This window comes from Schistocerca nitens, chromosome 2, assembly GCF_023898315.1.
Source record: "Schistocerca nitens isolate TAMUIC-IGC-003100 chromosome 2, iqSchNite1.1, whole genome shotgun sequence".
NCBI classification, from domain to species: Eukaryota; Metazoa; Arthropoda; class Insecta; order Orthoptera; family Acrididae; genus Schistocerca; species Schistocerca nitens.
Genome location: NC_064615.1, coordinates 575,812,895 through 575,824,656, shown reverse-complemented (window position 1 = coordinate 575,824,656; position 11,762 = coordinate 575,812,895).

The window sequence follows — 11,762 nt, the reverse complement described above, 5'->3', positions numbered from 1 at the left end:
TTGTAGTATTGGACAAATGACCAAAAAATTTTGTTGCTGCATATTGAACTCCTTTCTGAGTCACTGACAGCTTTAGTAATGAGTAGTGAAGGTCATTTTTCCACTAGTGTTGTGGGTATGAGTATCACTATTCTTCTGAAGTCCTGATGGATTATGTGACGAACTTCATTAACGAATATATGTACTGTCATAGTACAGTTAAACTGCCCAGCTCCTTGAAGAAGTACCTACATGACGACCCTGGTGAACATCACATATTATTCTTACTGCTCGCTTTTGTGCAATCGATGCTTTCTTTCTAAGTGATGAGTTACGCCAGAAAGTTGTTCTGTAAGACATTACCGAGAGGAAATATGCGTAATATGCCAGGAGGTCCATTCGTTTGTTTCCAAGACTAGTATTTACTCGAAGAGAAAAAATAGCTGAACATTTGAGAAACCGTGCAATATGTTTCTTCCAGTTTCAAGTTTTCAGCAATATATAGACCCAAAATTTGAGGCATTCTACCCTATTTACTGACTCCTGTTCATGGGCTACCTCCATTGTTGGTGTGACTATCTGTTGAAAAGAATTGAATATAGTCTGTTTGCTCAAAATTTAGCGATAGTGTATTTTCAGAGAATCACTTAATAATTCTTTGTAAAACAACATTAACGATCTCTTCCGTTGCTTTCCGTGCCTCCAAAGAGTACCAATTCTGCTTGTTGATTGTTAAGTGGAAGGTTATTCGCCCTGAAATCCTGAAATATTTAGCGAGTCGTGGAACGTATATCAGAAAGACAGATTAGAGGCCATAGAAGGGGAAGTTTTCATTCTAGTTGACAAAAATATTGTCTCTATTGAGATCGAAGTTGAATGTGACAGTGAAGTCGTTTGGTCGCGTATAACAGGTGTAGGTGAAACTAAGTTAATTGCTGGATGTTCTTACCGGCCATCCGATTCCGCTGTGGCAGTTCTAGAGTCATTCAAAGAATGCCTGCGGTGAATAGCGCGTAAATACTCAGATCATGCAATACTAGTTGGATGCGAATTTTACCTGCCGAGTATAGACTGGGATATCTACGAGTTCTTTGCTTGGGATACAGGCAGACAGTCATGCGAAATACTATTGGACACTTTTCTGAAAATGTCTTGAGCAGCTAGCCCGGCAGCCCACACGCAGCGGAAATACTTTAGACCTTGTAGCTACAAATAGGCAGTGTCAGTATAGATCATGATTGCTAATCCCCCTGATTAGCGATCATGATGTCATTATAGCAACTATGATTACGAAAGTTAATAAATCAGTCATTAAGGCTAGGAGAGTGTTTCTGTTAGACAGAGCAGATAAGAAGCTATTAACATCTTACTTAGACAGTGAACTGGTATCACTTAGTACCAGTAAGATGGACGCAGAATAATTATGAGGAAAGTTTAAGTAGGTTGCAAATCATGCTCTAGAGAGTTACGTGCCTAGTAAGTAGATAAAGAATGGAAAAAACGAACCATGGTTTAATAACGAAATTCGTAAGATGCTGCGGAAGCGAGGCTGTTGTACTCTAGATTCAAAAGGGGACGCACAAACGACGACAAGTGAAGGTTAGCAGAGATTCGTGCGTCTGTTAAGAGATCTGTGCGAGAAGCATACAACAACTACCACCGTCACACCTTAGCAAAAGATATGACAGAGAACCCGAGAAAATTCTGGTCGTATGAAACATCGCTAAGCGGGTCTAAGGCTTCCATTCAGTCTCTTGTTGACAAGTCTGATGTGGCAGTTGCGGATAGCAAAACGAAAGCCTAAGTTTTAAATTTCACGTTCAAGAAATCGTTTACGCAGGAGAATCGTACAAACATACCGTCATTTGACCGTCGGACGGACTCCCGCATGGACGACATAGAAATAAGCATACCTGGCGTAGAGATGCAACTTAAAGATTTGATAACAAATAAATCACCAGGTCCGGACGGAATCCCAGTTCGATTTTACAAAGAGTGCTCTACGGCATTGGCCCCTTTCTAGCTTTCATTTATCGTGAATCTCTCTCCCAGCACAAAGAAAAAAGCGCAAGTGACTCCAGTATACAAGAAAGGTAAAAGAACGGACCCGCAGAATTACAGACCAATACCCGTAAGTCATGTTTGGTGCAGAATCCTTGAAAAGATTCTCAGTTCGAATATAATAAATGTTCTTGAGGCTAAGCACCTTATGTTCACGAATCAGCATGGTTTTAGAAAGCATTGCTCGTGCGAAAGTAAGCTTGCCATTTTCTCACATGATATACTGCGAACAATGGGTGAAGGGCAACAGGCAGATTCCATATTTGTAGATTTCCGGAAAGCATTTGATACGGTGCCACATTGCAGGCTGTTAACGAAGGTAAGAGCATATGGAATATGTTCACAAATGTTTCTTAAGTAATAGAACTCAATAAGTTGTCCTCGACGGCCAGTCTTCGTCAGAGAGAAGGATATCTTCAGGAGTGCTCCAGGGAAGTGTGATAGGACCGCTGTTGTTCTCCATATACGTAAATGATTTGGCGGAGAGGGTGGGAACTTAACTGCGGTTGTTTGATGATGATACCGTGGTGTGCGGTAAGGTATCGAAGTTGAGTGACTGTAGGAAGATACAAGACGGCTTAGACAAAATTTCCAGTTGGTGTGATGAATGGCAGCTAGCACTAAATGTGGAAAAATGTAAATTAATGCGGATGAGGAGGAAGCACAAATCTGTAATGTTCGGATACAGTATTACTAGTGTCCAGCTTGACATAGTCAAGTCGTTTAAATGTCAAGCTGGACACTAGTAATACTGTATCCGAACATTACAGATTTGTGCTTCCTGCTCATCCGCATTAATTTACATTTTTCCACATTTAGTGCTAGCTGCCATTCATCACACCAACTGGAAATTTTGTCTAAGCCGCCTTGTATCTTCCTACAGATATTTAAACATCTGGACGTAACATTGCAAAGCAATATGAGGTGGAACGAACTTGTGAAAACTGAGGTAGCGCAGGCAAATGGTCGACTTCGGATTATTGAAAGAATTTTATAAAGAGTGGTTCACGTGTAAAGAAGACCGCATATAGGACACTGGTGCGACCTATTCTGAGTACTGCTCGAGTGTTTGGGATCCGTACCAGGTCGGATTGAAGGAAGACATCGAAGCAATTCAGAAGAGGGCGGATTAATCTGTTACCAGTAGGTTAGAACAAAACTGAAGGGCTCCGGAGATGCTTCGGGAACTCAAGTGGGAATTCCTCGAGAGAAGGCGGCGTTGTTTTCGGGAAACGCTATTGAGAAAATTTAGAAAACCGGCATTTGAAGCCGACTGTCGAACGATTCTGCTCCCGCCGACATACATAGCGCGTAAGGACTACAAAGACAATATACGAGAAATTAGGCTCTGAGCACTATGGGACTTAACATGTGAGGTCATCAAGCCCCCTAGAACTTAGAACTACTTAAACCTAACTAACATAAGGACATCACACACATCCATGCCCGAGGCAGAATTCGAACCTGGGACCGTAGAGGTCGCGCGGTTCCAGACTGAAGCGCCTAGAACCGCTCGGCCACTCCGGCCGGCGAGAAATTAGGGCTCATACGGACGCACATGGACTATCATTTTTCCATAGCTCATTTGCGAATGGAGTAGGAGGGGGAACGACAAGTAGTGGTGCAGGGTACCCTCCACCACGCACCTGACGGTGGCTTGCGGAGTATCTATGCAGATATAGATGTAGATGTAGATGAACAGGAATCAACCCAAAATTGAACGCTGCAGGACTCACTTCGTGATTTTTTTTTTCAAGTCACTAATTTTTACTACGTTTCCAACACCGTCTGAATTATTCAGCACAACGTTTTGTATTCTGTTTGTTAAGTGTGATTCAAACCATTTGTGTGTAAAGCCATTATTCCACGGTTAAAAAAATCGGCGTTGTGGTCTTATAGGTCTCTAATAACACTACGAGTACATTTTCTGTGTTTGCAGAGCCTCAGTGAGGGCAGCACCATTAGTGTGCTGTGCTGGCGCCCGTGGAGGGCATGCAGAACGTGTCGGTGGCTCAGGTGAGCGAGTCCGGCGCGGCGCGGCTCGGCGGCCGACTTTTGGGCGCTGCGCGGCGCCCGTGGGCGGCTGTGGCGGCGGCGGCGGCAGCAGTTCCGGCTGCGCCGGCCTTGTTTCTTGACCCACATGGCAAGGCCGGCACGCGACGCGCGCACCACGCCACTGCACGGCGCGCGCCGCTCACAGTAAACAAACCTCGGCCCTGGCCTCCGTCCGGCGGCGCACTCCCCGTCGTAAATGCGCCGATACGTGACACCCTCAGCGTACAGTTGCAACGGAAAGTGATCGTGCACGTGGGTTATTAATAACGAACTAGCTGCACCCTGCGGTCTTACCCGCCGTTAAACATTTATTTTCAAAGTAAACTCACTATCCACGCGCATGAGCCATCACAAAAGTTATCTTGGTGGGTGGGGGGGTGGGGGGGAACGAGGCTCGCAGCTCGCAGTAGTGAGACACTCGCGGCCCAGCAAACCGCGCGACATCCAGTGTCGCTCACAACCTACTCGTTTACTTACGGAAAAAATTTTTACCCGGCTGAGTTGTTGTTGTTGTGGTCTTCAGTCGTGAGACTGGTTTGATGCAGCTCTCCATGCTACTCTATCCTGTGCAAGCTTCTTCATCTCCCAGTACTTACTGCAACCTACATCCTTCTGTATCTGTTTAGTGTATTCATCTCTTGGTCTCCCTCTACGAATTACAAAATGTGCCCAGAAAGTGAGTAAATAATTTCACGACTGTTTGCGACGCGCCTAGCACGGAAACGATCATAATTGTCTTTGTGTGTGTGAGAAGCCAAAAATCTACTGTAATACGTTTCCGTAAACAACGTTCCGAGACTTCTTGTTCTCTGCGTATCTGTACAGATTTCTGACTCTCGATGCACGTGAGCAGTCAACATAGCGCTGTCAGTGCGAAGAACATTGTGTGCCCAGATAAATACCCACTACTTTCAACGTTTGTTCTCGATCCTTATTTAAAGTTGTCGAGAAGGTCACTTTCAAAGCGAACAGGAGGTGTTTGCAATGGAAAGACAAGTTTGTTGGGTTGACAGGAACTCGTGGTACCAATAATCGCGTCTTTTTTTCCGCCGGTGATGCGTAACATTGTACCATTGCGCAATCTTGCTGCAAATGTTCAAATGTGTGTGAAACCTTATCGGACTGAACTGCTAAGGTCATCAGTCCCTAACCTTACACACTACTTACCCTAAATTACCCTAAGGACAAACACACACACACCCATGCCCGAGGGAGGAGTCGAACCTCCGCCGGGACCAGCCGAATCTTTGTGCATCCAGGATGCACATCAGTTACATCATTGCGGAGTCTTGTGATTTTACTTACAGGAATATTTATGCTGTCCTAGATTCGTGTACTTACCTATTTCATTTGTTCAAATGGTTCAAATGGCTCTGAGCACTATGGGACTTAACAGCTGAGGTCATCAGTCCCCTAGACTTAGAACTACAGGGTGATTGAAAAAGAATACCACAACTTTAGGAATTTAAAACTCTGCAACGACAAAAGGCAGAGCTAAGCACTATCTGTCGGCGAATTAAGGGAGCTATAAAGTTTCATTTAGTTGTACATTTGTTCGCTTGAGGCGCTGTTGACTAGGCGTCAGCGTCAGTTGATGCTAAGATGGCGACCGCTCAACAGAAAGCTTTTTGTGTTATTGAGTACGGCAGAAGTGAATCGACGGCAGTTGTTCAGCGTGCATTTCGAACGAAGTATGGTGTTAAACCTCCTGATAGGTGGTGTATTAAACGTTGGTATAAACAGTTTACAGAGAATGGGTGTTTGTGCAAAGGGAAAAGTTCTGGACGGCCGAGAACGAGTGATGAAAATGTAGCACGTTAGAGAATTGGCTGTTCCCTCAGCTCGAACAAGAAGCACAACAATTCATATTTCAGCAGGATGGAGCGCCACCACATTGGCACTTATCTGTCCGTAACTACCTGAACGTCAACTACCCGAGGCGATGGATCGGCCGCCAGGCAGCCCGTGACAGAGCACTTCATCACTGGCCTCCAAGAAGCCCTGATCTTACCGCCTGCCATTTTTTCTTATGGGGGTATGTTAAGGATATGGTGTTTCGGCCACCTCTCCCAGCCACCATTGATGATTTGAAACGAGAAATAACAGCAGCTATGCAAACTGTTACGCCTGATATGCTACAGAGAGTGTGGAACGAGTTGGAGTATCGGGTTGATATTGCTCGTGTGTCTGGAGAGGGCCATATTGAACATCTCTGAACTTGTTTTTGAGTGAAAAAAACCTTTTTAAATACTCTTTGTAATGATGTATAACAGAAGGTTATATTATGTTTCTTTTATTAAATACACATTTTTAAAGTTGTGGTATTCTTTTTGAATCACCCTGTACTTAAAGCTAACTAACCTAAGGACATCAGTGTCAGTGTCAGTGTCGTCGTAACTGCCGCCTGCTTCACGTCTGCTGTGCATCGAGCTTCTTTAAGTTAAGTATTAACTGTATTTTTCTTACTTGTCACTTCTTCTTCCGTGTGTTTTTGCTTTTAGGAAGCTTTAATTGCCGAGTGCTAGTAATAGTGTTCCATACATTTCGTGTTTGTTTTGAATACAGTCAGAGAGAGTCCCTTTAGTCAACCATAGTGACAGTAGTGCTACTGTTCGTTTTCAATACAGTCCAGAGACAGGTAGTGCTATTTTCATTGTTTTCTACAAGAAGTGTCTAGCAACCACAGTTTAATCAACTATCAGCCGCCTTTAGTGAATTAGCAGTCTAGTTAAAAGTTGATTAACTCTCTACAGTAAATTGACTTCTTAGGATGGATAGGATGTGTGACTGCTGTGTACGGACGCAGGAGGAGCTGGCCACTGTTCGCGAACAGCTGAACGTGTTCATGGCCGCGGTCAGCCGTCTTCAGGCTGCTGCCTCGGAGTGTAGCGGCAATGGGGAGTCTGGTGCGTCGCACGGTACACCCCAGGTGTTACTAGCTTCACCCACTGTCCCTGCTGTCGAGACATCTTCGCGGGTACCGGGCGTGGTTGGGCCACCCTCTCCCAAAGGGGAGTGGCGGGTTCAGCGGCGTTTGCGGCGCACGAGGTGGAGGGTCAATGTGGAGGCTGGCCGTGTGGCATCGCCCGCTCTGCCTGTGAGTGGACATGTGGCCGCTCCTTCAGCAAGGTCCGAGGAGGCACACGGGGGGAGGGGTTTATTAGTTATTGGGAGCTCCAACGTTAGGCGGGTGATGGAGCCCCTTAGGGAAATAGCGGAAAGGTCGGGGAAGAAGGCCAGTGTTCACTCTGTCTGCTTGCCGGGGGGTCTCATCCGAGATGTGGAGGAGGCCCTGCCTGCGGCGATAGAGAGCACTGGGTGCACCCGACTGCAAATTGTTGCTCATGTCGGCAGCAATGACTCCTGCCGTCTGGGTTCAGAGGTCATCCTCAGTTCGTACAGGCGGTTGACGGAATTGGTGAAGGCGGAAAGCCTCGCTCGCGGGGTGGAATCAGAGCTAACTATTTGTAGTATCGTTCCCAGAACCGATCGCGGTCCTCTGGTTTCGAGCCGAGTGGAAGGCTTAAACCAGAGGCACAGACGATTCTGCGGAGATCTGGGGTGCAAATTTCTCGACCTCCGCTATCAGGTGGAGAAATGTAGGGTCCCCCGGAATAGGTCAGGCGTGCACTACACGCGGGAAGCGGCTACAAGGGTAGCGGAGTACGTGTGGAGTGCACATGTGGGTTTTTTAGGTTAGAGAATTCCCTCCCTAGGCCCGACAAGACGCCTCACGAGACGCGGTAAGGTAGGAGTAGGTAAAATGCAACAGGGAATAACAATATTAATGTGCTAATAGTAAACTGCAGGAGCGTCTATAGAAAGGTCCCAGAACTGCTCTCATTAATAAACGGTCACAACGCTAGGGACAGAAAATTGGCTGAAACCAGACGTAAACAGTAATGAAATCCTAAACTCAGATTGGAAAGTATACCGCAGAGACAGGCTGGACAGTGAAGGGGGAGGCGTGTTTATAGCGATAAAAAGTGCAATAGTATCGAAGGAAATTGACGGAGATCCGAAATGTGAAATAATTTGGGTGAAGGTCACGGTTAAAGCAGGCTCAGACATGGTAATTGGATGTCTCTATAGGCCCCCTGGCTCAGCAGCTGTTGTGGCTGAGCACCTGAAGGATAATTTGGAAAATATTTCGAGTAGATTTCCCCACCATGTTATAGTTCTGGGTGGAGATTTTAATTTGCCGGATATAGACTGGGAGACTCAAACGTTCATAACGGGTGGCAGAGACAAAGAATCCAGTGAAATTTTTTTAAGTGCTTTATCTGAAAACTACCTTGAGCAGTTAAACAGAGAACCGACTCGTGGCGATAACATATTAGACCTTCTGGTGACAAACAGACCCGAACTATTTGAAACAGTTAACGCAGAACAGGGAATCAGCGATCATAAAGTGGTTACTGCATCGATGATTTCAGCCGTAAATAGAAATATTAAAAAAGGTAGGAAGATTTTTCTGTTTAGCAAAAGTGACAAAAAGCAGATAACAGAGTACCTGACGGCTCAACACAAAAGTTATGTCTCAAGTACAGATAGCGTTGAGCATCAGTGGACAAAGTTCAAAAGCATCGTACAATCTGCATTAGATGAGTACGTGCCAAGCAAGATCGTAAGAGATGGAAAAGAGCCACCGTGGTACAACAACCGAGTTAGAAAACTGCTGCGGAAGCAAAGGGAACTTCACAGCAAACATAAACATAGCCAAAGCCTTGCAGACAAACAAAAATTACGCGAAGCGAAATGTAATGTTAGGAGGGCTATGCGAGAGGCGTTCAATGAATTCGAAAGTAAAGTTCTATGTACAGACTTGGCAGAAAATCCTAAGAAATTTTGGTCTTATGTCAAAGCGGTAGGTGGATCAAAACAAAATGTGCAGACACTCTGTGAGCAAAATGGTACTGAAACAGAGGATGACAGACTAAAGGCCGAAATACTAAATGTCTTTTCCAAAGCTGTTTCACAGAGGAAGACTGCACTGTAGTTCCTTCTCTAGATTGTCGCACAGATGACAAAATGGTAGATATCGAAATAGACGACAGAGGGACAGAGAAACAAAATCGCTCAAAAGAGGAAAGGCCGCTGGACCTGATGGGATACCAGTTCGATTTTACACAGAGTACGCGAAGGAACTTGCCCCCCTTCTTGCAGCGGTGTACCGTAGGTCTCTAGAAGAGCGTAGCGTTCCAAAGGATTGGAAAAGGGCGCAGGTCATCACCGTTTTCAAGAACAGATGTGCAGATGTGCAGAACTATAGACCTATATCTCTAACGTCGATCAGTTGTAGAATTTTGGAACACGTATTATGTTCGAGTATAATGACTTTTCTGGAGACTAGAAATCTACTCTGTAGGAATCAGCATGGGTTTCGAAAAAGACGGTCGTGTGAAACCCAGCTCGCGCTATTCGTCCACGAGACTCAGAGGGCCATAGACGCGGGTTCACAGGTAGATGCCGTGTTTCTTGACTTCCGCAAGGCGTTCGATATAGTTCCCCACAGTCGTTTAATGAACGAAGTAAGAGCATATGGACTATCAGACCAATTGTGTGATTGGATTGAAGAGTTCCTAGATAACAGAACGCAGCATGTCATTGTCAATGGAGAGAAGTCTTCCGAAGTAAGAGTGATGTCAGGTGTGCCGCAGGGGAGTGTCATAGGACCGTTGCCATTCACAGTATACATATATGACCTTGTGGATGACATCGGAAGCTCACTGAGGCTTTTTGCAGATGATGCTGTGGTGTATGGAGAGGTTGTAACAATGGAAAATTGTACTGAAATGCAGGAGGATCTGCAGCGAATTGACGCATGGTGCAGGGAATGGCAATTGAATCTCAATGTTGACAAGTGTAATGTGCTGCGAATACATAGAAAGAAAGATCCCTTATTATTTAGCTACAAAATAGCAGGTCAGCAAATGGAATCAGTTAATTCCATAAATTATCTGGGAGTACGCATTAGTAGTGATTTAAAATGGAATGATCACATAAAGTTGATCGTCGGTAAAGCAGATGCCAGACTGAGATTCATTGGAAGAATCCTAAGGAAATGCAATCTGAAAACAAAGGAAGTAGGTTACAGTACGCTTGTTCGCCCACTACTTGAATACTGCTCAGCAGTGTGGGATCCGTACCAGATAGGGTTGATAGAAGAGATAGAGAAGATCCAACGGAGAGCAGCGCGATTCGTTACAGGGTCATTTAGTAATCGCGAAAGCGTTACGGAGATGATAGATAAACTCCAGTGGAACACTCTGCAGGAGAGACGCTCAGTAGCTCGGTACGGGCTTTTGATAAAGTTTCGAGAACATACCTTCACCGAAGAGTCAAGCAGTATATTGCTCCCTCCTACGTATATCTCGCGAAGAGACCATGAGGATAAAATCAGAGAGATTAGAGCCCACGCAGAAGCATACCGACAATCCTTTCCACGAACAATACGAGACTGGAATAGAAGGGAGAACCGATAGAGGTACTCAAGGTACCCTCCGCCACACACCGTCAGGTGGCTTGCGGAGTATGGATGTAGATGTAGATTTAGATCACACACATCCATGCCCGAGGCAGGGTTCGAACCTGCGACCGTAGCGGTCGCGCGGTTCCAAACTGAAGCGCCTAGAACCGCTCGGCCACATCGGCCAGCTCATTTAATTTGATTTGTCAAAACCGTTAAATACTAATCTCCATGCAAGATCGAATGCATTCATTTGATAGTTAAATTTATGGATGACTCTTTAATTATGTTAACCATGCCACGGGAAGCAGCAGTCACGTTGACCATCCCAAGGAACAGTCACTTTTTTCGATTTAAAGGGTAGCCTACGTGTTAATTCAGGGTGAAGGCTATCTCCATTTCAAAGTTGATCCGAATCCGTCCAGCCGCTTCAGCATGAAGGAGTGACAAACATACTAACAGGACGAAGAAAGACAATAAGCAATTTCTAGTTTGGTGCAGCGGTGCAACAACATCACCTGTCTTCACGTGTGCACCTGGTACCAGCGGATACGCTTGCACATCACAATCAGATTCCACCTCACTAAACGCCTGCCACGTTCTACATTCAAAGGCACGACGTCTCCCTGCCGTGAAGCATTTAAATGACACCGTCGTTGTGAGTATTCAATCGTCTCAGAAGCTGTAAGATACGCCATACGCCAGCCGCTAAAATGCAGTGGGTTTGTATGGACCTAAGGATGAAACACTTTGAGGACTGTATAAGCATTTTAATCATTACTTTGACCCGTATTACGAAGAACATATAAACAACAGAAGCATTTTCATAGCTACTATGCAGACCAAAAGCTAAAGAATAAATAGCTTCTTTCTAAGAGTAATTATTGTTCCACATAACGCGTTATGTTCTTCAAATCAGTAAATACCTTGTACTACACACTTTTCTAAATAGCCTGTGTGTTAATTCAGGGTATAAGCAAATTCTATTACAAATTTTTTCCAAATCCGTTTGGCTGTTTCTGTGTGAGGCATTAACAAAGATATTCACACACATACTTTCGCATTTATGGTACATATGGGATGATTGTGCCACACTTACATTCTACTGACACTAGAAATATATTTCTAAATTGAACTGCCATCTGCTGGCTAAAGTGAGTAGAGAGTTTCGCAGTCTACAGCGTGATATTTAATTGCT